Raw genomic sequence first — 26986 nt, 5'->3', positions numbered from 1 at the left:
CACAGGATGGAGGGCTTTCTTAAGCACATATTGAGAGCAGAGACTTCAGAATTGTCCGGACATGGAAGTACGTCATGGAGATGAAAAGCATGTTTCTGTTTCTCCAGGAACGTGCTCTGGGCAATCAGTCCTTCATCAGGGGCTTCCTGCTCCTCAGTTATTCTGTTCCTTCCTGCTGCTCTCCCGTGTCCAGCCAACAAAGAGCTCTCTGAGTCACCATGGCGGTGCATATTACTAGGCCTCAGCCAAGGCTCTGTTTATCATCATATATTACAGAGCTCCTGAGGGCTCTTTTAGGGCTCTTTCCACCCTGGCATGCTCTTGTTCCTCTTACTGGAATGTGTCTGGAGTGTGTGGGGACATCTTCTTTCTTGTCCTTAAGCACCTCTTTGCTGGATGTTTCTTGGTAGTTTTCTAATGGCTCTTCTATCTAGAATAGCCTTCTAGACTATTCTCCTGTAGTCTCTGTGGTGCCAGAGCCACACACCAGGGATTCCAGGAGTTCCTGAGGTGCCAAGATGTCTCCATGGGGAACGTGTAGAGTGGTCTGCCCCAGCTCTTTCATCTGCCTCACAGGAGGCTGAGCCCTATTTCAGTCGGCCCAACACAATCCAAGCTTGGCACGTTTGTCAGCCATCTCCTGTGACCTGCTTTGCCTTTGTGGCCTGCATCACCGCTCTTGCCTGGGCTTTGCCTCTGCCAGCTTTTATTTTCTATTTTAAAGAATAGAGCAGGATTTCCTCCCACACACAGATCCCCTTTATCCCTATAGCCTTTCCTTCACTGGGGGTCCTTCCCCAACCCGAATGAAATCATTGCCTGCAGCCAATGAATTTCCCATTTCTGGCTCTGTGTGCCTGTCTGCATATGGTATGGCTGCCTGTTGTTTGAACGTGACTTTTGGAGGAGATAGACCTTGGACAACTTGCACAGCAGCTGGGAGGTGCGAGTTAAGACTCTTTGTGTTAATTAAATGTACACCGATAAGCACATTCAGCCACAAGGTTGCTTAATCATGGGCTGACCTGACATGGAGACCTTGAATGCAGCTGACTGATGATCCATGACAGCTTGCCCTGGTAGATGGGAGGATGTTAATAATAACCAGAGAGAAATTTAGAAGGGTTCTCAGCTGTGACCAAGGATTGTCTCCAAGAGGACTGAATTCTTGAGGAAAAGGTCTCTTCACTGTGGTGGATGAAAAGGGGTGAATCCACTGGCTGAATCCACACAGAGCATATTCTGCTTAGGGAAAAGATACATCTGGAGTACGTTTTTAACAGCCAGGTGGATTAGCAGCCAGATCAGCTGGCACAGGATGCTGTTCTACTCGCAGCTGCACCTGTGCATTTGCTGTGTCTTTCCAGGATCATGTTTGTGTTTCTCCAGGTATTCTGCCGCACAGAATAAATTGCTCTCAGCTTTTAATCCTGCATTAGAGGCTTCCTGTTTCTCTGAGTCAAGCAGAAGTCACATGACAGTAAGACCTCCAAAAGCCATGTAATAATCACGTCTCCCTGAGCAGGCACAGTGGACCTGGGCTATGCCATTCCTATGCCATTCCTTGGGTTTCTTTATTTAATCTCTGGAAGCTCCCATTGATCAAGACCATTACTTGCTACATCCTTCATTTTAGCAATTCAATCTCTTCGTTCTATTGATATTTCCTAATGCTGTGAGTTGACCAAGATTGTAACATGGGCATTTGTTTTGCCATGAAGTTGGAAAAATGTATGGTTCCAATTTTTTAACAGTAAGGGCCTGTGAAGATTAACAGGTGTGCATACCTCTAAATAAGTAAAGCAAAGAGCTTCTGAGATACAAAAGATCATGGAAAATTTTAAGAAAACTAATTTACTTCCTGACTGTTAGGCTTTTTTGGTGGAATAGTGAATGGTTAGTTTTATCTGTTACACCTCAACTCCCCTGTGTGGCTCTCAGGGGTCCTCTTCTTGTTGTTTAGGATGTGAAGAGCAGCTTGTCCACTTGCTCTTGGCAGCAGCCTTTTATAAATTTTGGAATGCTTTAATGCATCTCCTGTTTTTCCCCTGAGAACTAACCCACTTGCTTTGCAGTTTACTCCTTTCTTTCCTTTTTTTCTGTGTTGTTTTCAAGCTCTCAGCAGTTTGTCCATTTAGGATACGTCCATGAGCTGTGTGCCAGTGTGGGCAGAGGGGAAGGATGACTCCAAGTCTTGCACATGCAAGACATGCCTATTCATACAGCCCCTACATACTGTTTGCCTGCTTCAAAGCAAAATGCCACTATTGCTCAAGCTCTGCCTGTGATCTGCAGTTACCACAGATCCCTTCTGAATGCGCAAGTCATGCACAGTGATTAAAGGTGGGGATGTGCAGTCTGTGCTGTGTGAAGTGCTATGGTAGTGGCTATAATTTATGCCAATTTGCTGTTTGTGTATAGCCCTTCTCCCTTCAGCTAACAGGTCTGTAGACAGCAGAGGTGAAGAGTAAGAGACAACTGCTCCATCTGAGGGCCTGCAGGTTAATGTACCAGTGGTGGACAGAGCCTTGAGAAGTTTTCAGTGGTCCTGTTTCCTCTCACCTTTGCAGCTTTTTAGGTGCCTGCTGGGATGTGGGTGCTCAGGAGCCCAGGCAGTCAATTGTAGAGCACTGGAGCCCTATGCCTGCCCATATCGTGCTGTTCTGTTGCTGCTGATAGGTGAGCACGGAGTGATTATTCAAGTGTCTTTCAATCACAGAGTGCTTTGCAACTGCCAAGACTGCTATATTTGCCACTAAAACAGCTGGGGCAGGTAACAGTGCAAAGCAGCACTGTGTGTCCAGTTTGGGTGGTGACTGGAGAAACTTAGAGGGAAAATCAGTACAAACAACCATAACTGGTATCATGTGTCTCTAATAAAGTGGTTATGTACTCCCTGGGCTTCGTTGCAAAGTGGAGTGGGAATGTTTGAGAGCTGGGAAGTCTGTTGGGAACTTTCTGTTCTTTGTGCGAGTTCACAGATGTCTCTGTTTGACTTTTGCTGTTGCTCAGAACGGGGATGGCTGAGAAGGAGTTTGGCACGTGCAGAGTGATGTTAATGAGGGTTTTCTGTGTGAATCATATGATCATAGAATGGTTTGGGTTGGAAGGGACCTTACAAAGATCACTTAGTTCCAACCTCCCTGCCCTGGGCAGGAAAATCCAGAACAGTTTTCATACTTACTGTTGCCTTGGAAAACTGAAATGTTTATGACTCAGTCTTTGAGCAAGAGGGCAGGATGGTTTTTTCCATTCTTGGATGTGGCCTCTTGTGCGTCCAACAGCGATGTTTTCCTTCTCCTCTGCTTGCCCTTTCTCTGCTTCATCCCTTGATTGCAGTTGCTGTGAGCTGAGCCTCGTGTGCAGTGCAGTCACCCTCACTTTGAGTCAGCCCAGCCATGCCCCTGGAGTGGGCAGGGAATGTCACTTTGCTGCACATCATGGGAGGCATAAGCAGTCACCGTCCTCAAGCAGTGCGTGCTGTGTACACAGTGAACCATTTCAGGGCTGCACATTCAGCTCAGCCCTGCAGCTTTTCATCTGCTTAGTTGGAAGTACATAATTTTTATTTGAGGTCAGAATGCAGCGGTGCTGTGGGTGCCAAGTTCACCAGCCCCAGTGTGTTATGTTATGTGGCAACTTAAGGCTTTCCTCATGGCAGGGGGGAACTCTTAAGTTATTGTGAAACTAGTTATTTAGCTAAATGGTGCTTTGGGGGTAGCATTGATCCTGCTTTGAAAACTAATTTTAATAGGAGTGAAGCCATTAACACCTTAATATCCACTGTTACCATGGCTGCTTAGAGTGATTCAGAATGATTGTTTGCCAGATTAAAATGCCTTTTTTTTTTTTTTAATAATACCCTTTCTGCTGCTTTTGTCAAGGTTTTGACTGGCGAGAGTTTTTATTCCCAGTAAGTGTAGCATCAATATCTAAGTGAGTGCTTGAAGAGAGAGCTTTGCTCTTAGAGCTGAGCTCCTACTTCAAACACCTTGAAACCTCAGTCTAGATCAGTTATGTCCAGGCTTTGCTTTAATTCAAGATTTTCTGTGCAGCTTTATGAGCCTGGTTTATCAGATCGAAGCTGAGCCTTCAGACATGATCCAGGAGCTGCTCTGCTGTTTGTGTTCTGATTTCCCTATGCCTAGAAACATTCAGCTACTTTTTTGTGCTCTTGCTTGGGCAGTACTAAGTACTAGGAGTGGAAGATGCACACTGAGCGTTGGGTTGTAGCATCATTTCTCCCTTTCACACAGAATTCCAAGTGATTCACATATCCCTGTTGCCCCAGCCTCCTTTGGGGGGCAAACATACTGGAATCCTGAGCTGGAAAGGACTGGAGACAGGCAGCTGGTTGTGGGCAGGGTTTAGTTTTCCCATAGATGCCTCAGTAGTGTGGAGGTATGTGGAACTGAGCCCAGCCCTGTGCAAAGCCGTGCCAGCACTAGCCCTATCTGGGAGTTGTGACTTTTTATGGAGCTTGTGAGGGCCTCTGTTCCTGGGCAGTGAAGCATCAATCGCCAGCACTAGGAAGGATTTGACCTCAGTACTGCAAGTTGGGAATTCAGATGGTGATTGGGATGGAGGAACCACCTTGCCCAGTATGATTTTTCTAGAAGTTGTTGCAGATGGTCAGCAAAGAGAGGGAGCAGGACACAAAGTACCCTATTTTGTCTATTTGTTCCAGGACATTTGCTAGTATGTTGTTTGTTTAATAACCTGAAATGGATCTCTTAAGTGCTTGTCCTGCCTCCCTTTAATCTGTGTGTAATTCTTCCATTCATAGCACCCTTTGAGAAGTAAGAGGCAGTAAGCAGACTAGAGCAAGATAACAGGAATGTTGAAAGAGGAACTACTGCTCTGAAGGGAAGTTGTTAGTGGAGATCAGCCTCAAAATGGAAGCTGTCCAGTACGTGAAATAATGCTCTGTGCTCCAAAAAGTAAGACTTCAATAGTGATATTTCCTAAAGACACAAAGCTAAGGAAGCATCATCAGAGGCTGTTCAGTGTTATTCAGCAGGAAGGGCTGGGATTATTCCTTAAAGAACAATACAAGCAGGAACTGGATAGTTGAAAATTGAATGGCTGTGTGCCTGAGAAATGAGCAAAAAGTTCAGCTCTGTCTGAAAGCTCACTGGGGGAAAGTGACAACGGGGGAAAACTCAGGGTCTCAGAGTGATGTACAAGATAACTGTCAGCATCTAACATGATGTAGCCATGGAAAAGATATGTGTCATCCAATGGGACACGTTGGACAAAGCATTTCTAGCAGACATGGGGAAATTTTAGTATATTAAGGCATGGGAGACCTTGCTTGGAAGACTGTGAACATTTCCAGTCACTCTCTGAAGGCTGTGTGCAAACTGGGTCGGGTCCAGAGATGGAATATGGGTATGATCAAAGAAATGGAAAGCCTACCTAATGTGAAGTGATTAGAGAACTCAAATGATACGACTTTAAACACAGGCTGGATAAATGCTGACGTTAAAGCTCATTTTTGGAACATGAGTGAATAGGGGTGAGCTGTGCATGGATAAAGATAAGCTGGAAATTCAGAGAATGTTCTTAAACATCAGAGGACTGAACTCAGGGAATTAATTCTGTTAGAAGACAGCAAGCAACAAGAAATGTCCAACTTTTTAAAAAAAAACCAGCAACAACTTTCCCCTTTGAAGCCATTTCCTCATTTGGTGGTGTGGCTCCTGCCTTGGGTTGCTAGTCCTGAAGAAATCAGTACTGCTTTTGTGGGCAGTGGGCAGAGTTCACTGGGACACAGGGTCATCATGGTGGGATGGTGAATTCGGATGTTGAGAACGTGTCTTTGACCAGCAAAACCTCACAGACTCCTGTGCCTCTGTCCTCAGTTCCCCTTGGAAAGCAGTCTCAGTGTGGATCGGTTGGTGATCCCCCAGGGAAATGTGAGGGCTAAGGGCAGGCATTTCCACTGTGCTAACATATGTTTTTATCAGTCTGCTTGGATTTTTGACCCCTCACTCAAAAGCTCCTGTGTCTGTTCCCACTGAACAGAAAAGATACCAAGTGTAGGTCAGTGACAATCAGCCTGCATTGATCTTTGTGTGTCAGAGACAGAGATGTTGTTTGACCTTGAAGGAATGGAGAACTATTTTAGTTTTCCTTTATGATGAAGTTTCATCATCTGCTTTTGTATTGGCTCCTGTTTTCTGGTTCCTCCTTGCTCCAGTTGAGCAGATCCATGCTCTTAGTTCAACTCTGACCAACATCCCTCTCTTCGGCATTTCCCAAACAGCCTGGATGGTGTTGGTGCTGGGTGGGGTTGCCATGGGATTTAGATTTCTGCCACAAACAATGGGTAAGCAGGGTGGAAAGTTTGAGCTGCATTTGCCTTGCTCTGAGTGGTCCAGCACATAGGAAAGAGTGAAGATGTCCCTGTGGCCATGCTACAAATGTGGCCAGAATGTATATCCTAGGCATGTTCCTGCTGTTGCACATGCAGATAGCAAGGCACAGGTTTTCTGCTGTGATGGAGAGCTTGCTGTTGCTTGTACCACCTTCTGTTTGCTCGAGAGGCATGGACACACTGAAGGTAATGAGGGATTGGTCAAAATGCCCACCCTTTAGGAGGAGGTGTCAGACAGCTCCCTTTGCTGGGGTACAGCTGTAAGCTGGAGGCAGCAGCTGGGGCTGCCTGGCAGTTCCAAGAGTGGGCAGGTTGTGCCCCACACCTGATGGTGAGAGGTGATTAAAGACCTGTCCTAGCATAGTGCTTGATGTCAAAACTACAGCCCAGACAGCTGACTGGAATCTGGGGCTGAGCTGTTTCCAGTTCATGCATCACTGGAGCAGATTTACAGCAAATAGGTGGGAGGCTGGGTCCACTGGTGGGTGATTTTACTGCGCAGTTGTGGCAAAAATGGAATGGGTTCTTCTTGTACGTGGGCATGTGCTGACCTTAGCAGCCAATTCCTGCATAGTATATGAAGGAAGAAGCCCAAGACTGAAATGTGTTGGGCTTTCTAACACCCAGTTGATCTGTTTGTGACCTAGCTGTTGTCGGCAAGAACTCCAGGTATGTGTACAGCTCACTTCCAGTGTGAGTGCAACACCTGTGGCTCCTGCAGAGTGCTAAGCTTTGCTGCAGCCCAGGACTGGGAGGAGGATGTGCCTCCTTACTGGAATTCACAGGTGGGAGATTGTGTTGATTCACTTCTGACAGCCCTGAAACATGGGGTAAGAAGGCAAGATTGCAAAAATCCTGCCCAACACCTGGGATGCTTGCGGACAGTGAGACTGATATTGCTTAATAAGGAATTTTCTCCTGCCAAGCTACCTACACTGCAGGGTGCTGGAGTCTGTGAGAAGCACCTGACCAGGTGAAGCAAGATGGGAGCCCCTGTTACTGTAGGGGCAGGCATGTCTTGACACCTCCATCTCTCTCACCCTCATTCTCCAAGGAATACAGTCACCAGCCTGCAGAATCCCTGCTTCCTCCTTGAATGACACTGTGGAGTCAGCCATGCTCCCCTTCTTGCACTGACTCATCTCTGTGATCAAATAGAAGTCATCTCCTAGAAGACAGTCTGCAAGAAAGGGCTTTGTTCTTCCTTATTAATTAGTACCTGAGATCTCCTGCTGCCTGCAGAGCTTTGGGACAGGCCATCAGCTCCTAGAGCTGTTGCTGAGGGAGGCAGACTGGGGAGGGAGATGCTGCAGAGGGGCGTGTGCTGCAGAGGGTCGAGGCCATGTGAGTTTGAGATCTGGGGAACATGCAGAATGTATTTTGGGGAGGAGGGTACAGACATTTATGTTGGGAACAGACCTGTAAATAGGAGTGCTTCTTCAGGAACCCCTTGGCTGCTTCACTGCTCTGGCTGATTTTAAAGAAAATACCCCCCGACTCCATCTGCTCTGGTGTGTGTGTGTCTGCTAGCCCAGACAGGCGTTGCTGTCAGTGAATTGGTTAATGCCAGTGTCCTGTGGCAGGGGCAGGGATGAAGGCAAGCACTCAGCCTGCCAGCATTTGTACCTCCTGGCGTCAGCATTGGCAATGCTTGTGGAGGACTGGGGAGGGCACCGAAATAGTTTCCATTCTCCTCTCTGCTGTGGGAACGAGTCTCCTGGGTAACAAATGCTCCTTGTTCTGCACAGGGCTCCACAGCTGAAACTCTCCGTCTCTTTCCTCGCTGTTGCTCCCTGACTGTCCCAGCTGAAGGGGCCGGAGATGTCTGCTTGAGCCTGCCTTAATTAACACTGACAGTACAATGGGCCTGGCCAAACGGGGGTCCTGGGGCTGCACGTTAATGGGAGCGCAGTAAATAGTCTCATTTACAGCAGCTTGGCTGGAGCAGAGCCTGCCAGGACTGGCTTTCTGCTTGCTGCAATGGCCAGGCATGGAGGTAGGTCCCTCACTCCTGCATCCTCCTGGGGGATTGTCCCTGCCTCTTGAACAGGACCAGCTGGTGGAGTGGGGGTCCCAGGCATGCCAGGAAAGGTGGGCAGTGGGCTGGGGAGCAGCAAGTGCTGCTGATAGGACCAATAAACTGACTGTGGAGCCTGACCTCTGGGACTGGTGGAGGGGCCATTCACTGTGGTTTGGAGGTGAGTAGCAGACCTGCATCTGTGATGCTGGCACCTGCATTGCAAACAGTCTGCACAGCCTACAGCCCAAGGCCCTTCCTCTTTTCCCAATGGAGTGGTCTCTGAGCTGGGGAGAATCCTGGACTCCTGCCTCTGAAGCTGTTGGTAGGAACCACCCCTCAGTCCCATGGTTTTCTGACAGAAATATGATTTAAATATTTCTTGAAGAGACATTTTAAAAATTTGTATCTGAGATAATTGGCAGCCCCTTCCAGTAATAAGTCTAACACTTTTCTGTCATAGCTTTTTATGTCATAACTTTTTTTATTTGACCTCTCCAGAGGCAGAAGCTTCCGTAAAGTTTTATATTGTCTGGGTTGTTGTATTTGTGTTACTTGTTTGCTGCTTTGGGTACATCATCGCATAAAGTAAAAAGTACTCAGCCATGTGGCAGTTCTTAATTTCTTAGAATTCTATGTCTATGTAACAATTTTACACCTTCTCTGCCTTGCTTTGATCTGCTCACTTCCCACAGAGCCTCACTTTAGGAGGCTAGGGTTCACAGGTTTTTCTTTTTCCAGTGTGGGTGGTGCAATTTCTGGGCTGTGCTTGGCTCTATGCAGGGCTGTAGGCATGGGACTGGATGAGAAAGGGCAGTAATGTGAGTGGTCCCTCCAGGATGGATGCTGCTCCAGTGCTAGAAACATCTGCCCTGGGACAGCACAGGCCAGAGCACAGCTGAGTTTCTGGGGTATGTGGTTATGCCCCAGCGAGTAGAAAAGCAAAAGCAGCCACATTTGTCCCTTGCACAGCTACTCTGCCCTGTCGGGAGCTGCACTACTCTGCCTATGGAGCAAGTTCCATCCCCCCTTCTCACCAGCTGCCTCTGGAAAGGCAGATATGGAAAAACCCTTCCAGATAGCAAGAGAGCCTGAGCTTTGCAGGTGGTGACCCCCTGTTTCAGGTAGGAAGATCTGCTGTGAGTTGTGAGATGCTGGGATCTAGCCCAGGTCATGGGCTTTAATCACAAACTGCAGCTAAGAGTTGGTGGGACCTTGATTTGAGGTCCCCTGTGAGCACAGGGACTGCAGATGTCGTGCCCCTGCCAGGTGGGTTCAGCATTGTGGGAAGTGGTGGTGGTTGTGTCTTGCTCTGGAGGTGTCTGCATTTCAGGGACGCTGTATAGATACTGTTGATGAAGCTGTCTAGGGCAAGCCACTACAGAAATTTAAAGAAGCTTCAGGAAGCCTCTTGCAGTCTTCCCATCCTCCTCCTCCTCCTCCTCTGCATTGCTTTGCAGACTGCCATTTTATCTCCAAGGGTTCTAGCTGCCATTATCAACAGTAGGAACACTCCAGTCCGTTTTGCTTTCCTTTGCAAAGACAGGGTGAAGAGATCAGGCAGCCTGCAAGCACACAGCATCCGAAATCCAGTCTCATGACAAAATAGGATGCTGCAGCTCTATTTTACGGCACAGGCTTCAATCTTTTTATTTCTCCTAATGCTGCCTATCTGATTTCCCTGTTCCTGTAAGAATCAATCCTCCATTATCCCCTCCTTTTCTGCTCCCTCCCATTCCCTGCCTTTTCTGAGTTCCACAGGGACTGACTGCAAGCTGAAGTGGCGGTGCTGTGGGCATGCTTGCTCCTTCACACGCAGCAACGTCACAGCAGCAGCAGCAGCAACAGCAGCAGGAGCATCGGAGATGTGATTGCGCAGACCCTCTGCATTGCCAGGGATGCAGCTGTGAAGAAAAAAAAAAAAATTTAGGAAAAAAAAAAAATTGACTCTGTGTTTCCCACAGCATCCTGGTGAGAGAGCACGGAGCCTTCTGGAATCTGAGCGCTCAGGAGTGCCGGAGCAGAGTGTGTTCGCTGACGGGAGACGGGGGACGAAGGATCTGTGGAAAGGTGAGATGGACGAATTATCGGGGTGGGTGTCAGCTGTGCTGCTGGTTTTCAGGCCGCTCGGTGGCCGGTTTGTTTTTGCAGAGGATGCCAGCCAGCCGACGAAGCTTAAGGATTTTAAGGGTTGCTTTGTCTCTTCAGAGGCTGCATTGCTTTGGAGCTGGCTGTGGCTGTCATGGATGGGAGCGAGCGAGGAGGCTGTGGCTGCCGTGCAGAATGTGTGTTTGTCCATTGTAGCTGTGAAACAGCAGCTGTCATGTCCAGGGCTGGCTGTGCAGAGGCGAGTCGTGCTTTGCCCTGGCAGTGCCTCCGCACAGCTCTCCATTGTGCCTGCCATGGCAGCCGAGCCCGCACGCATTGGGATTGTTGTGGTTCCACCGCTGCCATGCTCCCCGAGCATCCCTGGCGGTGATGCTGCTGTGCAGCTCAAAAGCTGTTTTGACAGACAGTGCTTCCATGAAAAGACAGAGACAAAGGGCTCAGACAGAGGAAAGGTTGCTGTCACTGTGGCTTTTGCCTTCTTTTTTCGGCTTTTTTTTTTTTCCCCTTCTTTTTTCCCTCCCCTAAATACGGGTAAATCGTTTGCTCAAAAGGCATTAGGGTAAATATCATGTCATGTAAAACAATGTCCTTCTGCTGAGTGATACACGGGCTCTGTGCAGGCTGGAGTCCTTTGTGTTGCCAGGGTGTGTCTGTGCTGGCTGTGTAAATGGATGCACTCTCCCTGCCTCTTTTCACGGATCAGATGAGAAAGGTTATCTAGGAATGGAGAAATTACTGCTTTTAATTATTGAAATCAGGGGTCCAGGCTGGGTACCAGTTACTGGAGCTTAATTACATGGTCTTGTTATAGCCAAATCCCTCTTTTCCCTCCCTGCCTTCCTTCTTCTTCCTCCCTCCCCCACCCTCTGCACAAATCCTTCCATTAAATTGCCTCTGCAAATAGAAGAAGGGCTTGAACAAAGAGAAGGATATATGTGGGATAGGGATATAGATGCTGGAGGGGCAACGTTCAGCATGACAGTGAGAACAATAAAGCAAAAGTATAAAAGAATGAGATTTTGGTATATGTGTTACAGTGACGTGGCTGTAGGGGAATGTGCAAATGGGAATGTCATAACAAAAGGAGATAATCGAATAGCAGATCCAGTCTTTTGGAGTCATGGAAAATGCTGAGTGTGTGGGGTTGCAATTGCAGGATTTTGGGTGAATCTGAAGTAAATGGGAGCCACAGAGTAACATATCATACAGGGTGTGGATTGATGGGTGTCATAAAGGTATACTAGAGGGCAAGGAGAGTAGAGATCTGTATTTTTATCTCCACACACCTGCAGGCTTTTATACCAGTGTTGCTAAAGAGTGAGCTTGGCTGGTCTTACCTATTTACGAAATTTTTTTCCCATTTGCCAGTGACCCAAGAGTAATTCAGACAAAGCTTTTTAGGCCAATAAAGAGCAACAGGATGACAGGAAAAATGTAGATAAAATGGTAGATGTTTAGCAGAGCTGCAGAGGAACCGTGGAAAGAGGAGGCAGATGAGAGGCATTGCAGAGCTGGGGGAACAGGAGGTTTGGGTCAGAGACCAGTGGGAGAGCGCACAGAGGGGAAATTCAGGGTTGTCATTGTCAGAGAATGCAAATGTGCTGTTTCTGTTGTCATTCTCCAGCCTCTCACTGTGTTCCCCGAGACGCTCAGTGCTGTGTGCAGCCCTGCAGGGTTTGTGGGGGTGGGGGTGATCCTCAGCGCAGCCTTTTCTGCAGTAGTTCTCCGGAGGAACCATTTTGATGCTGCAGGTTCTCATTTGGTTGCTTCCTCTCTGTCCCTATGGAGTGACAAGGCTCCACTGCCTTTATACCCAGCGATGACAGCAAACCCTGAGTTTCAGTGCATGGTGATCCAGATGAGGAGGAGAGGGCTTCCAGCAAAATCTCAAAGTGGCGTGTTGCCTTCTTGCAGATCGGTGACAATGTCCTGGAAGCAACATAAAGCTTCCTGAACTGCAGCTCCTTCTCACCCCTGTCTTGCTTTTGGACCTGGGAAAACCTCTCTGTGTCTCCCAGAGTCCAACCCTTTCAGGCTGTTGGGAGCAGGGAGCGGGATGTCTCCTGCAGGTATCACCAGACTGGGTTTGTGGTGCTGCTGCAGAGCAGGTTCCTGTGGGAGATGAGTGGTGGGTAACAACAGCGTGACTGTGTGCAGCACATCATGGGCTGGAGGGCAGGATGTGCAACAGAATGTACAGGACACACATATGTGCATCAGCATGTGGAAGAAAACTCATATATATGTGTGTGTGTGTCTGTGTACAATGCCTGCCTTAAGGAATAAAAAAAAGGTGATGCAGCCTCCTCTGTGTGGGGTGGGAATGTCCCCAGGGCATACAGGCTGTGCCTGGCTGGTAGCTGCCACTCTTACAAGAGCATCTGTTAAGCAGTGAGAGTGCACAGATAATCTCTGCCTTGAAAGATGGGCAAGAGGTTCTGGTGACTGGAACTGACTGAAATCATCCACAGGACTGTGTCTTCCTCACTGCATCGATGCAGATGATGGAGATAAAGTACAGCTGGATCTCTAGATACGAGGGACCTGGACCTGCATTGCAGAAAGTGCAGGTGGCCCAAGAGAATATGCTGTGAACTCAGGAATGGTCTGCCCACAGCTCCATTACTGCTTGCCAGGTGTCTGAGGCTGTGTGAGCAAACAAAGAACAAATTTTTAGTCTCAGACACCTTCATTTTCTTCCAGTCTGATGTTCCTGGTGAGTCAAGATCTCACTCCGGTGTGGTTCCTGATACCCAGACAATACTCTGACTTTTGCAACCCCTTCTTGTGCTTTGCCCAGTTTTTAATTTATTTCCCTTATTTTTTTTTCTAGTGTTTTTGGAAAGACTTATGTAATAGTAAGGGCAGGTTGATAAATCTAACATGGGTCACTTTCCTTGCCTTTGCAGAACAGCTAAAGACTTTTACCTTTAATATTTGTCAGCCACATGGTTTCACCTTTTTCCTCTCTTTTCTAATGGGTATTTTTATCAAGAGTGCACTTGCCAGCTGTAAGCAGCCAGCAATTCTTCCATTGTTCTGGGATCAAGAATATCCTGTCCTTCTGACTCGAGTGCTTTCATCTTTTTGAATTTGTTTCCAGTCAAAAGCTAATTTCCTTTTCTGCACCTTCTTCCCTCTGTATTATCCAACCTGTCATTGCTGCAGCTTCAATATTTGTTTTGCCAAAACAGCACTGAAGGTGCTGTTTTTCAATATCCTTCTTGGTGTGATTCAGGTTGATCAGGAGCCTTTCTCTTCTAATCTCCTCATCTTTCTTGGTGAGTCTAGATTTTTTTTAACTTAAATTCAAAATATTTTCTGCAGTACTTCTCCTAGCTGTTTGTTCTTGTTGGCATTATAACTGTTTGTTCTGACGCGCCAGAGATCTGCTCTTTAAAAATTAAAAACGTTTCATTACAGCTCTGTTTGCTTTTTACCATTCTGTTTAATATAAACTGGGTCAGCTTGACATGTTCAATCCAAAGCAACTTCTGTCTCATGGGTGCTGGGTGAAAACTCATCTCAGGAGGCAAGGTTCTGATAGTTGAACCCAAAAAAAGTAAATCCAGTGTAAGAGATGTGGAGATCTCTGCTGGTACCTGAGAGATGGAGGATTGGAGGGAGAGGTACCTTCCTGTCAGCTGTGGAATCAAAGCCCATACTGGACAAGATTTTACTGTGGAAACCATGGAATCATGCTTGTGGAAACCGTTGGAATCTGACTGGCAGTGGAAAGCCTCATTTCTACCTCTGCTGCTTCATGGGCAGTGTTCTGATGGGGATAAGCTGCTTCTGGTTGGCCAGTCCGTGAGCCAAAAGAGCCAGAAGCCCACCAACACATTCCAGCTGTGTGAGAGTCTGCAGGATAAGGCTTGAAGAAGGTGAGAGAGCTTGGCTGGCAGGGGGTGAAATCCATAGCAATGATCAATGACAGCTGTATTGGTGACAAACCTTAGCAGGGATTTGCCATTACTGTTATTATCTGCCAAGCAGGTTCCCTGCATGCCCTACACTCATCTCAAAGTTGCTTACTCTCCAATAAGAAAGAAAGGGACTCTCAAAATACCTCTGGTCTCTGATTCTGTTTCAGATTTCTCTCTTGATGAAAATGATTTTAATATTTATTTTCTGAAAAAAGTGGGTCAAAGCCAGGATATGTGTTAAGATGAGCACAAAAGCAGGCTGGCCCACAGCTCTTTGTCTCCTCACCACGGTTGTGTTGCAGCCTCAGGATCATGTAGACAGTATTTTTTTCTACCCCTCAGACACATGCAAGTACTTCTTACTGGGCAAGGCTGTTGGTTGCTAAATTTACAGGTAGCGGGATAAAAAACCCAACCAAAACCCACTGTGTTTGTTAACTGCTGTAAATGGCATGGAGGGGGAAGGCAGAGCTGTAGTGTTGGTGAGTAGCCATAATGTGGCTGATGGCAACTTCTTGCTCAGGCTCAAGTTCTGAGTTTGGGCTCCTGGAAGAGAGACCATGTGTTGGGTTTTGGGCAGTGCTGAGGCTGTGGGGCTGGCAGTACCTTTGAGTGATAAATAATCAATATTTGAGCCATACTGGCAATGCTTTGTACTGACCCTTGGCAAGTGATGGGAAACTGGCCTTGCCACCAAACTGCCACTCTGTGCTCCTACACAAAATGCTCTCTGGAAGCAGAGAACAAGTGTCACTGCCCTGTTATGCTTTTGGGGACAGTGTCAGAGATGTCTCACAGTGTATAAATGATACCAGTTCTGTTTGGGAGGAAGGGACTTTCTGCTCTGGGAGTTGTAGGGAAAAAATATTCAATTAAAATTTGTATGGAAAACCCTAGCAAATATCAGGTTTTCAGCTGATACTTTCCTCAGACCCTCTGTTATCTCAGACAAGAGTCCTTGCTCCCTACCCAATTTGTACTAATCTCATCAGTTTGACTTCAGAACCTCACCTTACTCTTTATGAACTCACAATAGCTGCCATTGCTTCTGGGAGAACGTGCCCTAAATGCTTTCAGTATGCTCATTCTTTTCTGTCTGGTCTGCCTGCACTGGTGCAGGACCCGCCACAAGGCTGCTTTGCCTCCTTTTGCCTGTAGGCCCAATTCCCCCAGGTTTGTTTAGCAAGATAACTTCTTTTGGTCCCTCTCTGGGGTTCCCATGGCAAAGAGCAGGGATGCTCAGGCTTCATTGCCATGTGTAAGCCCCTGTGTAAGCTCAGATGGTATAGCTGTATTCCCAGATGCCCTTCTTAGCACGGAGAATGACCTGTCTTGATTATTGTGCTAGCACAATTTTCTGCTCTTGGCAGGCAGGTTCATTACAGTGTTTGCTTACATGGTGTTTTTCCCTGTAGCCCCACCCTCAAACCTTTTCCAATAACTCAGGTGGCAAAATGATAAGCCCACACAAGGAGAAGATCCAGTGGGAGGAGTGAGTATTTCATATCTCTGGTCCCAAGATGCTGTTGACCCACACAGTGTATCTTCCTTGGCTTGGCCTAATTCATTCTGATGATTGATACCTGGAGTGACACATTTGCCTGGGGTTAGGCTTACTCTGGTCGACCTCTCCTTCACCACTTGGTCTCCTGTGAATTGCTCTTGTGGCTTCTAAGGGGTTTCTTGCCCAAGTATGTCTTAGCCTGAGCAGGGATTGTAGCTCCCTTCAGAAAACCACCAAGATGATTTCAGCATGCATCTGCACTTAGCCATTTCGTACTGGCAACATGCTGCTCTCACTCATCCACAGTCAATGGCATCTAACTCACTCTACTGCTGAGATTTGGCATCTAATTTATTCTACTGTCCTACAACTGCAGGTTGCAGTGCTTGGAATGTTGTTGAGGAGAGCATTGTCCTTACGCAGATGTCTCCTCCACTTTCAGCCCCTTGTCATGTCCCTCATTTTCATTTCCATAGGCCCTTTGCTATTTATAATTACTGTATAAAGCACTCTGAGGGTGGGGACTGCTTATTACAGTAAGCTGACAGCTTGTTTGCTCCAGCGTGCTCCTCAGAGTGGCTGGTTTTGGTGAAGCACTTGGTCAGAGGAGAGGTGAGGAGCATGGAGCACAGGGTGACCTCCAGCATCCTGACCCTGGTGAGGAGGGGTAGCCAGTCCGTAGCACAATGGGAGAGGAAGAAGGGGGAAACTGCATGAAAACAGATGTGTCCTGGCACTGACAGGCAGTGGCATGGGCGTGGTTGATGCACAAAGGTGGCAGTGCTCCAGCCACAGCCATTCAATTTATGCTTGGCTGTATCTGCTTGAGACACCGGGAGTCATTTTGGATCCACTGAGGTTTCTGCGATCTCTGGTTTTCTTGGTGACTTTGAAAAAATTTCAGAGACTGCACAGAATCTTTCCATCTCCATAACCCTGACCTCTCCCAGGTTTTGTGCTGGTGACATGATTTGGTACCGCAAGGTAGAGAAACACCCCAAACTGAAATGATGCATTTGTAATTGTTCCAGGGCACTGAGGAGTGATTCTGCTCTGTACCAGAGCACATTCAACAGCCAGGATTTTGGTCCAGTGCCTTGTTTCTGCTTTCCCCTTGGCACAGTTGGGTTGAAAAGAAAAACCACAACAACCATCTCTGCCTGCCCATCAAAATGAAAGGGGAACATTCTTTCAAGGGTGTAGGCCACTAGACCTCACTGCTTTAGTGAGAAAAATTCACTTTGGAAAAATATCCCTCAGCCCAGACCCTAGTAAGACTTTGAGGACCCTTTTAGCTCTTGAGGGACCTCAAAGAGAAATTGCTTGTTGACATGCTGAGAATTTATGCAGCCTGAGAGAGCAAGCTCCAAAACCCACACTCCAGAGACGAGGGAAAACCAGATGCTTTCCTCAGAGAACAGATATATTTAAAAACATCCCCAAATTTATCCAAGGCTACTCTTGTTGGAAATCTTGAAATTTTTTAGCTTGCTGGTAAGTTACATAAGTGTGTGTAAGAGAAGATGGTCACAAAAGTACACTTCATCTGATTCCAAATTATTAAACTGATTAAATGCATTCCAGCTCATTAAACTGATATTATTAAACTGCAAAAAGTAACTGGTTGTCACCCTGGTCATAAGGGACATTAACTGGCACGTATTTACATATGGATGTTAATGTATATAAGAAATGGAATGGAAGATTATTTTACTGGTTCTAATCCCACTGCCAATTGGAAAACTGTGTGAAATTAGTCACCCCAGCTCAGAAGCATGAATGCATAGCTGGAGGGAATTGAGAAACTGTCTAGGAAACTGAAAAAGTCTCTGGAAAATGTTCCTAAGAGGAGAGATTGAAAAAATGGAAGTTACTTGTGGTAAATGGGAAACTGTGAGGTTTGTGATATGAAATACTGAACAATCTAGAGAAAGAAAATCGGGATTTATGAGGTGCCCTGATTGTAATGTGAAAGCACTCCAGGAAATAAAGGAGGATTATTTGAAACTGATAATATGAATACTTTTCACATAGTGTGATTAATTAGTCCATGAATCTTGCTTTCAAACTTCAAAGCCCAGCAGTATTCCCAAATGGCTTGGCATTCTTGTGAATAAGACTACCCAGTGTATTTATAGAAGTTGCAGAGCTTTAAAACCTTGTGGATTTGTTAAGGCCCATCTCTCAGTGCAAGGGCTTAACACAGGCAAAGGTTTGTCTCAGCTACATCTTCTCTGAGACTAATGGTCCAGAAAGGATGCAACAGCTTCATCAAGAAGGAAGATGTTCAAATGTGAACATGTCCTATCTGCAAAGATCTGTGAGCCTGCAGTCTTAAAGTGTCTCCTCAGTTCTCTCAAACACCTTTGAAGTGATTAAAAGCAGACTCCTCACAGAATCATAGAATAGTTTGGGTTGGAAAGGACCCTGGAGTTCCCATCTCATCCCACGCCCCTCCATGGGCAGGGACACTCCCAGTGGACCAGGTTGCTTCAAGCCCAATCTGACCTGGCCATCCTTTCAGTAGACTTGGTGGGTCTCCTGGAACTCTGACTGCTCTCAGAATCAAGGATCATCCTTGTTTGCCCTCTTTTTTTTTTTTTTTCCCCTAGTCAATAGGTCTGTGTGGCCCAATATGATCAGCAGAAGACCTTGGTTAATCCAGGGTTATCAGATTTACTTTACCCTTAATGCTCTGTTGAGCCCAGTCGTTCAAGCCTAATTAGCACATGAGCTGTCTTGTGGAGTGATATCCTAAAATAAATTGTCCTGAATAGAGCTTTACAAACTGAGCTCAGTTTGGGTTGCCAGCCCCTACAAGGGATATGGTTTCCCTCTCAGAAGGAAAGTATGTGTAATCATTAGGAGTGTCTGGTCTGCTTCATAAGTATTTTATTAAGATTCTGGCTTGCCTTTTGTTAGTTCTGCTGCATGGAAAATATTCTGTTATATAAACTGATGTTGTGGTTTCATCCAGAATCTCTTGAGTTCTGCCTTGCTGCCAGCCATGTGAACATACAAACACACCCACACTTCAGGAGGACACTTAGAGAGAGGTTGGTAATCGGACCAAGGATCTGGGAATACTCTTGTGCTTGAGCAGAAGGGAAATCTTGGCACTGAAGGTTGGCAAATTGACTAGAAAATATGATCCTCTCCCTGCCCTAGCCCAAGGACAAGTAATGAAGTTAAATATCGCTATGTTCAAAAGAACTGACAGATAACTACTAGTGTGGCATGTAATTTGGAGTGGAAGGCACTGGTTCGGGAAGTTACAAGCTCTAAAAATTTGCAAGAATTCCAAAAAAACAAAAGGGACACTGAGGGATGATTGCCTAGTCTTGTGAATTTTGATGGGCAGTTACAGTGCTCTGCAATGTAAACCACTCCCAAATGAAGGAGGCTGGTTGTGACAGGGTAGTCTCACAATGGCCCAAGGATTTGTTCCTACATCAGACACTTCTTGTCTCAACATTCCAGGAATAATTCTGCCTTTTTTATTTTTACCCACAGTGAACTCTGCTGAAATGAGATTCAGACATGACTGCAGAGGACCTGTTTGTTCAGCTACCTGGCCAAAAATAGGGTCAAGAAATTCATGATCTTAGCAGTAATCAGGCAATTTCCATTTTCAAATATGAGTGCTAAACAGTCTTGTCCTCCAGCTGTCTTCAAGGGACTGTAAAATCCAGCCTGGGTGTAAAAGCATTTGGGTATCAGTGTTATTATCATATATATCCATGTATTAACATATTATCTATATAATGTATTTCTATTGTATTATTATATATATACATGTAAATATAATATAATAGAATAGAATAGAATAGAATAGAATAGAATAGAATATAATGCAATGTAATACCAACATCTATATCATATGTGGTCTTAATGTCCTTCAGAAGGCAGGATAAATTCTACGTATTAACTCCTCAGATGCTGCTTTTATTGGGCTACTGATCTTTTTTGCTTTGTACAATGCTATCATCCCCAAATCAGGGAGTTGCCAGCCTCCAGACGACTGTGTATTCGTGCAGAAGCAACACAGGAAAATGTCTTCTTGTGTATCCAGACATTTCTTCTGGTCTTGGTAGAACAGCCTAGGGCTAGGAAGGGTTAAAGTCTCCTGTAGCCTGAGCAGGAGTCAGCTGTTGGTCACAGCTGCTGATTGAAAAACCATTTAGATGTGCAGTGTGGAAGAGGAATATCGAGTAAAAGCAGGCTGCTGCTGGGATGTGTTCTGTTTGTGCCTGATTTTGGCACTCCTGATTTGTTTGCACGCGGTGTGCATTAAATTCCGTGTAGGATTGCATCATTTAATGCAGCTTTGCAGATGCAGATATTCAGGCTGCCTGGCAGACCCGATGTCCATCACTGCTAGGTAATGCCATACCTGCACTGCTTCTCCTGTTCACTGGGGTGTGGCAGCAAACCATTGCAGCACCGCTGTGTTCCAGTCTGAAAATAATCCTGCTGGCACTTTTGGACATTTCTAGCTGCTTTATTTACCATTACTTGTGGGGTGATTTTTTGTTATTCCAAGAGCTTGGCCTGGATGTGGTTTTACTTGACTCCCCTGTAGCCACTTTTGCTGTCTGTTCGTTTCTGCTGTTGAGCTGCATGAGATTGCACATCTGCGACCTGCCATCGCAGAAATGTTTGTTTTCACTTGAGAGTGATTCCTATATATGTGGCGCTCTGGGCTGAAGAGACAGTAAACATAATTTTACAGCCTCTTTTTACAGAGTTATTTTAAAGCGGAGTTCTTTATTTGTCAGGCTTTTTCAAGTGGTCACTAATGCTTTTGTCTTGCAGGGAGAATTTTTGTTCTTGCAGGGATTGTTTTGCAGCTGTGATTCCTGCAATACATAGTCTGGACAGAAGTGCAATGCCAGTTTTAATCTGCACAGAAAGGAAGCAATAGGGAAGATATACAGCCACAGAGTGGCTGGAGTCTATGTGGATGTGCTAAGCTGTGCTGCAGCAAGACCTTGTTCACAGTGAAGACAGACTGTCTTTGTCTCCATTTTAGGCCTTAGCTTGTCTTTTTTCCCCAAGTCATGAAGATGGTGGAAGATGTAGGACTACTTGAGGTAGAGCTGGCTTTGTATGGGTTTTTTTGTGCAGATGAAGACTGCTTCTGAAATTATCCTCCCATAAGCTTTGGATAAGTAGGTCATCTGCTTTGCCATGGTCTGGCCAACACTATGTTGCCTGAAGCCAGATTCCAGTAAGGGTTAGGGAAGAAAATCCAATGCAAGTGATATGTCACTTCTCTTTGAGAGGTCTTTCCAAAGCGTGGTGCAGGGTTGTGTGAACTGACAGATGCACGTAACCAAGGTGACCACGATCACAGCTGCAGTGCAAAGAGTAGATTTATCCCATCACTGTGCTGGCTGGAAGGTTTCAAAAACAGATGGGGATGCATACACTGCTGACCTTACTCCATCTTAGCAGGGACCAAAAGCACATGGGCCCATTCCTGGGCCTCCACATCTCAAAGGACCTGGCCCATGTGCAGTGTTTCACAGTTCTGTGCTTTCTGTAACCTCCAAGCTTCTCATCCCTCTTTCTCCCAGCCAGGAGACCCAAGTGTGTGAAGAATGAAGTTTAAATCATTGACAGCATTTTGTTGTCTTCTACAGAAATTCTGTTTCTCAAGACAGACAGAAAACAACACAAAGAAAACACATTACATGAAATTTCCCACAGTGTATAGTCTTAGCATCCCCCAGCTGCCAGGTTGTCTTGAGTGACAATTCTGTTTTTCCCCCTCACTAAATTTTCCACTTTCAAGCCTTTTCTCCTTGCAGTGGTATGATTCCTGGGGTGCTCTATGCAGGGCCAGGAGTTGGACTTGATAATCCTGATGGGTCCCTTCTAACTCAGCATATTCTATGAATCTGTGATTCTAATTATAGGGATGCTACATATCCCAGAAATGTATCCCAGCAAGCCCAGAAATCTCCAGTGCCATTGACACTATCGTGTCCTCTCCATTTCTTGATGTCATCTCAGGAGCCTTCACCCTGCTGTGGACACCTGAATAAGAACAGCTGCCCATTCACCATTGCATGTAGCCCCATGACAGACTTAGGGAACAGTTTTGCCACCCTGTGCAGGCACAGATCAGGGAGCTGGCCTTGATTCCTGAAGCCGAGCTGAGTTTGATGCCTGACTCCCTCAGCCAAACACTCCATTCCTTGCCTCCTGTGGCTGCTGTGGTGGAGAGTTTTGAGCTCACAGTTCCTAGGCATAGAAGGTGGTGGGAAAACCTTCAGTCCAGCTTTCTGCTGGCTTTGACTCAGGTTCATCCACAGCTGATGGCTGTGGTTTTTTCACCACTCAGCTGCAGCTGCTGGTTTGTGGGGTCCTCAGTTAGGCAGGTCAGTAGAAGGAGCGCAGTGATGGGGCAACCAGCTGGCAGCCCTGCTTTGCACAAATCATAGAAGCATACCATGGCTTCAGTTGGAAGGGTCATCCAGTTCTGTCCCCCTTGCCATGGACAGGGAAGCCACCCTTTAAGTCAGGATCACTAAGGCCTGACCAAAGCTGTGCAGTTAGGGAGGGGTAGTCTTGGCAACTTTGAATACTGAGTGTGTCCAGAAATTTCATGTACTTATAAGATTTTCTTTCTTTCTCTGTGGGTTCTTGAGTGCTCTGGTGACCCTGCAAAACCCAGGCTCCAGCACCCAGTCAGATCTGCACTTCAAAATGGAATTGTGTGATTTCTGCTGTTGTAAGATCTTCAGGAAGCTTTCAGAATGCTCAAGCAAAAAGATGCTATGCAAGCATAGTCCCTCCTGCTGCTACTGCTGCTGCTACTAGAGAGTCTGTGATAAGAAAGGATTTACTGTGTCTGCAGTTTAATTCATTAGCAATTTCTGTGTGATATGAACAGCTAGAAACATCAGTCTTTTTCTTCTCTGCGGATTTGCATAAAGTAATTAGGAGCATATGTGCTGGGGGCTGGGGCCGGGAGGAGGAGGAGGAAGAGCAGGTTCCATCCCAGAGCACCTCAGTGGATGCTCTGAGTCATGGCCTGTAAATGGCTCTTGCCAAGTGCCACATGCCAGATGATGAGTCACAGAGCAAGGGAGCACAGAAAAGGGAGAAACTGGTTGGGTCACTGTCCTGGCTCCTATATTAGCTGGTACAGATCTGCTGCTTGAGCTGTTTCTGATGTCTTGTGTAACTCTAAGTACACAGAGCAGCTGGGGCTTCTTGTCCTCTGGCTGGGAGGCAATACCTTCCTCATGCTGCCTGTGTCACCCCTGGCCCATGCAGCTCCTTTCTGCCAGCAGCAGAAGGGCTGTGACTGACCGTCACGTGCTGTGGTTTCCATTTGGAACATATCATAATCCCATATAGTTCTGGGATGTAATGATACATTAATCATGGGCTTAGTCAGGCTGTCCTGGAAACCACTGGAAAAAGCCCTGGCCAAGGCAAGGCTTTGTGGGAAGAAAAGGGAAGTGGTCTTTTCAGGAATCACTGCATAGCATCACAAGAGGGATCAGCCTGAGCAGAGGCAGAAGTTTAGGAATTATTTAGTCTTTCTATTTTTCTGCACCTCCCTTTAAACATAAAGTGCTGGAATTTCACCCTGGGAGCATGCAGACCACCCTGACTATGCTCCCTGTCCCCTGAGGCAGGGAAGGAGAGCTGGAGGTTTAGGATGAGTTAAACAATAAACATTTCCTTTTACACCTCTTTTTTTTTTTTTAATTAAACTCACTGGATGATTTAATAAAGCACTTAATGAAGGTGTGAATTTGATAGACATGTATTAGCTGGCAAGTAAAAAACAGGTGTCCAAATACCACTAAGTAGACTCATCCTGCAACAACTTGCAGGCTTCCTCACCTCCTCTCTCTGCTTACACATTTCCATGGTTCAGACCCATTCCCAGGCCACTCACCCTGAACCACTTATCCTTTTCTCTGATGCTGCTCCCTGAATGCTCTCCAGTTTTCTGGAATCTTCCTAATGAATTCTTGTCTAAAACCATCCAGTACTTTCTGGCAGCTTTTGTAGTGGCAGAGCTGGGGCAGGGATGAACTGCAGCATTGGTACGGGATGCAGTGAGCCCTGAGATCCCCCACACTGTTTGAAGGGTGGTTTTTAGTTTGGATCAATCTCCCAACCCTTTTGCCTAGAGGTAGACATATAGGGAGTAAACTGAAAATATCTCTCCCGTGGAGCAAAGAGGAGATGTCTGTATTGTGCCTTTGTCTGCAAGATCACACAAACCGTTGCTTTTTGCAGCATTTCTACTGGTACTTGTTTTGTAGGGCTGTGAGGTTTCTTCAGGCATGTTAATGCAAATGCATTGTAGGAGTCAGGGCTTCACATGGAGCAACCCTCAAAGAACAAGCAGCTCTAATACAAAAGAATTTTTTCTGCTTCTTCTGTGAAACTGAATGCCTAGCTTTTAACCCTGTTTTTGCATATTTCACCCTTGAATGACATGATGAATTTTGGTCTGCCTGAGGAAGGTGATGATGACAGTGAAACCAAAGCCATACAGAAGGAGTCAGCAATAACCCTCACAGTTAAAGGTTTCCTTTGGACACTCAATTTCATGGATGAAGTGACTGAGGTTTGTAGAAACAATAATCTGTTCAGAAAAGCCATCCTCCAAAAAGCCAGCATTGCCTCCAGCTGACAGTTCTGATGATGCTGTGCTTGCTTCCTCATTCTCTGTGCTCTATGTGCAGTCTTTTTACATTAAAATCACATTTATCTCTCATATCTCTGCTTGCCTCCTCCTATGCATTACATTTTAGGAGGAAGCCTGTGTTACCATGAGCTGAACCCTGTCGGCCCATGTGTCTGCAGGGGACAGCACAGAGCAGGATATTAAGAGTTCAGCTCTAGAACTCCAAAATCCTGGCTGGAGCCATAACCAGTATCAGAGTATGCCTGGAGGTGTGCAGCCACCACACATGACTCGTCAGCCCTTGGAGGCAATTGCAGCCAGGTCTGGTGGCTTCTGCATCTTCTCAGCAATTTTGCAGAGGCAGGAGTTGGTACCTGAGGCTGAGGAGTCGTGAAGCTGCACCAACCACCTTTGAATTAGCAGAGTGTCCTCAGTCTTAGAGGTGTGACAGGACAGGGATTTGAGGGCCTCTTTGTAGTGGTCAGCAAGGACTGAAAAGGCATGGTGTGCAGAGCCCAAAGGATTCTGCATGCTCCTGTTACCTGCAGCATGCAGCCTCCTCTCTAAAGCTCAGGCATGACCTGATAGGCAGCTCTCAGATCAGTGCTGAACCATCCTTTGCTGCTCAGCACTCACCAGCTTTTTACCTAGAGCTTTGCTGCAGTTAAGGAGTTTTTGTTGTGTGTATTTATTTCTGTGGGGGTACAATCATTCATGAGCAATTCCATACCAAATGCAGGCGTCTCACAAAAAGCTGTTTTCCCTGCTCTGTATTATCCTGTTTGGAATGAAGCATCCACAACGTGGCTCTCACCTTCTCCAGGTAACCATTAGCACCTCAAGGAAGAGCTCCCTGAATAAACAACCCATATCTGCCATGTTGCAGCAGATGGTGTCAGTATGGAGAAGGCAAGAATTCTGACATCTGAAAATAAAATGGCTGATGTATAGGCGTGTCTAGAGTCGTGGTGCTCCCTGCATGTCACCCTGCCTTGCACTGCTATTATACCCTCTTCTAGGCAGGAATCAGTGCTGGATGCTGTGTTTGCTCTTGTCTGTGTAGCATTGAGCAGGATTCATGACAACAATAAGAACAATTAACTGATTTGGCAAAAAATGTTCAGGTATGAACTGCCTAACCACATCTGTAAATTTCCTGTTGCAAAAGTGAAGTGAGTGCTTTACGAAAAACTGATCAAAACCAGCAAGATCTGAAACTGGTCTGCTTGCTGCATTTTATTCCCCAACGTCAATCCCAGTGTAGCAGACCCTGAGTAGGAAGAGGAAGGATACTTCTGCAGTCTTCCAGAATAAGGAAGGGTCAACTAATGGTGCAGCCTGGGAGGATGCCCTGGTGTTGGGAACTGAACAATCCCTGTGGTGGCAGTGCCATTGCCAACTTCCCTGCACCCCTAAGTCCAGAGGAAGCCAGGAGAGGTTGCGAGGGAGAGAAAAGGAGTAGCTATGGTACAAAATGTCCTGCCTATCCCTAGGGAAGCCATCAGAATGTCTCCTGGCAGGAGCTGTCTGCATGTCACCTATGATCCTGCACCTAGGAGCCTGGCTTTGGGAGCAGGTCGTGGGCGAGGGCAGGGTGGGCATCTGTCTGCTGCAGGTCTCTGGTGGGCAGTGAATTGCAGCCCACCGGGGAGCCTGTGCTGCTGCTGGAGCCAGAGAGCTGGGCAGAGCCCTGTGTTGCAGCCAGAGCACCAGAGAGACAGATGGGAAATGGCTGCATGTCAGTGCTGACATTTTGCCGTCAAATGTCAAAGTGTGTCTGTGCAAGCCTGTCCTCCCACAGCAGCTTCTGTGCTGACGTGAATTGTGTGCTGCTCAGCAGGGCCTGTCAGCAGATGGGTGCTGGTGCTGGGAGCCTGCTCCAAGCAGCCATTTCCCAGAGGCAGCAGAGACCTGGTGCTTCAGCAATGAAGTGCGCTGCCATCACGGTCTGTATCTACAAAATTATGCTTTTCAGGTGGATGCAATGTGGCAGCACTTGAAATACAGCAAAGCCTGGTGGGGAGATGTGATGTGAGCATTACAATCAGACACGAGAGCAGGAACAAAGGTGGGGTGGGCTATATGAGAAGATAGGCACTGAGAGACCAGCTTTTTACCCAAAATGCTTGTGAGGTGGGAGTGGGAGGACAGGATAGGCTTCTGCTGAGTGCAATAGAAATAAACTCAGATAAACCCAGAGCTCCTGCTGTGCCATCAGTGGTGCACAGGGTCCAAATTGAGGCAGGAACACCCTTCCAGCAAGAGAGGGGGTATGTGTGTGTGTCTGTGTGTGTGTGTCTGTGTGTGTGTGTGTGTCTGTGTGTGTGTGCTCTCAGGGTCAGGAGCTGCTGTCATCCACAGTGGATCTTGAGCAATGGGGTCCTAGGAA

At 46.6% G+C, this 26986-nt stretch overlaps 1 protein-coding gene across 7 annotated transcripts in view; it reads left to right on the top strand.

Moving 5' to 3' along the window:
- RUSC2 (RUN and SH3 domain containing 2) overlaps nt 1-26986 on the top strand; it is a 57712-nt gene that overhangs the window by 11556 nt on the left and 19170 nt on the right. For 3 of the 7 annotated variants that reach the window (XM_071425649.1, XM_071425646.1, XM_071425647.1), the window contains one exon: nt 10361-10466. The gene's annotated coding sequence lies outside the window, so the exon portion shown is untranslated. Of the gene's footprint in view, nt 1-8216; nt 8376-9867; nt 10086-10153; nt 10467-26986 lie in introns of those variants that run through there. The other 4 variants (XM_071425648.1, XM_071425650.1, XM_071425652.1 and 1 more) reach the window with 4 other exon arrangements.

Source organism: Agelaius tricolor, unplaced genomic scaffold (assembly GCF_023055355.1).
Source record: "Agelaius tricolor isolate 1412-34295 unplaced genomic scaffold, bAgeTri1.0.p SCAF_4, whole genome shotgun sequence".
Lineage (NCBI taxonomy): Eukaryota > Metazoa > Chordata > Aves > Passeriformes > Icteridae > Agelaius > Agelaius tricolor.
The sequence above is the reverse complement of the archived record's forward strand: the minus strand, read 5'-3'. Positions and strand labels throughout refer to the sequence as shown.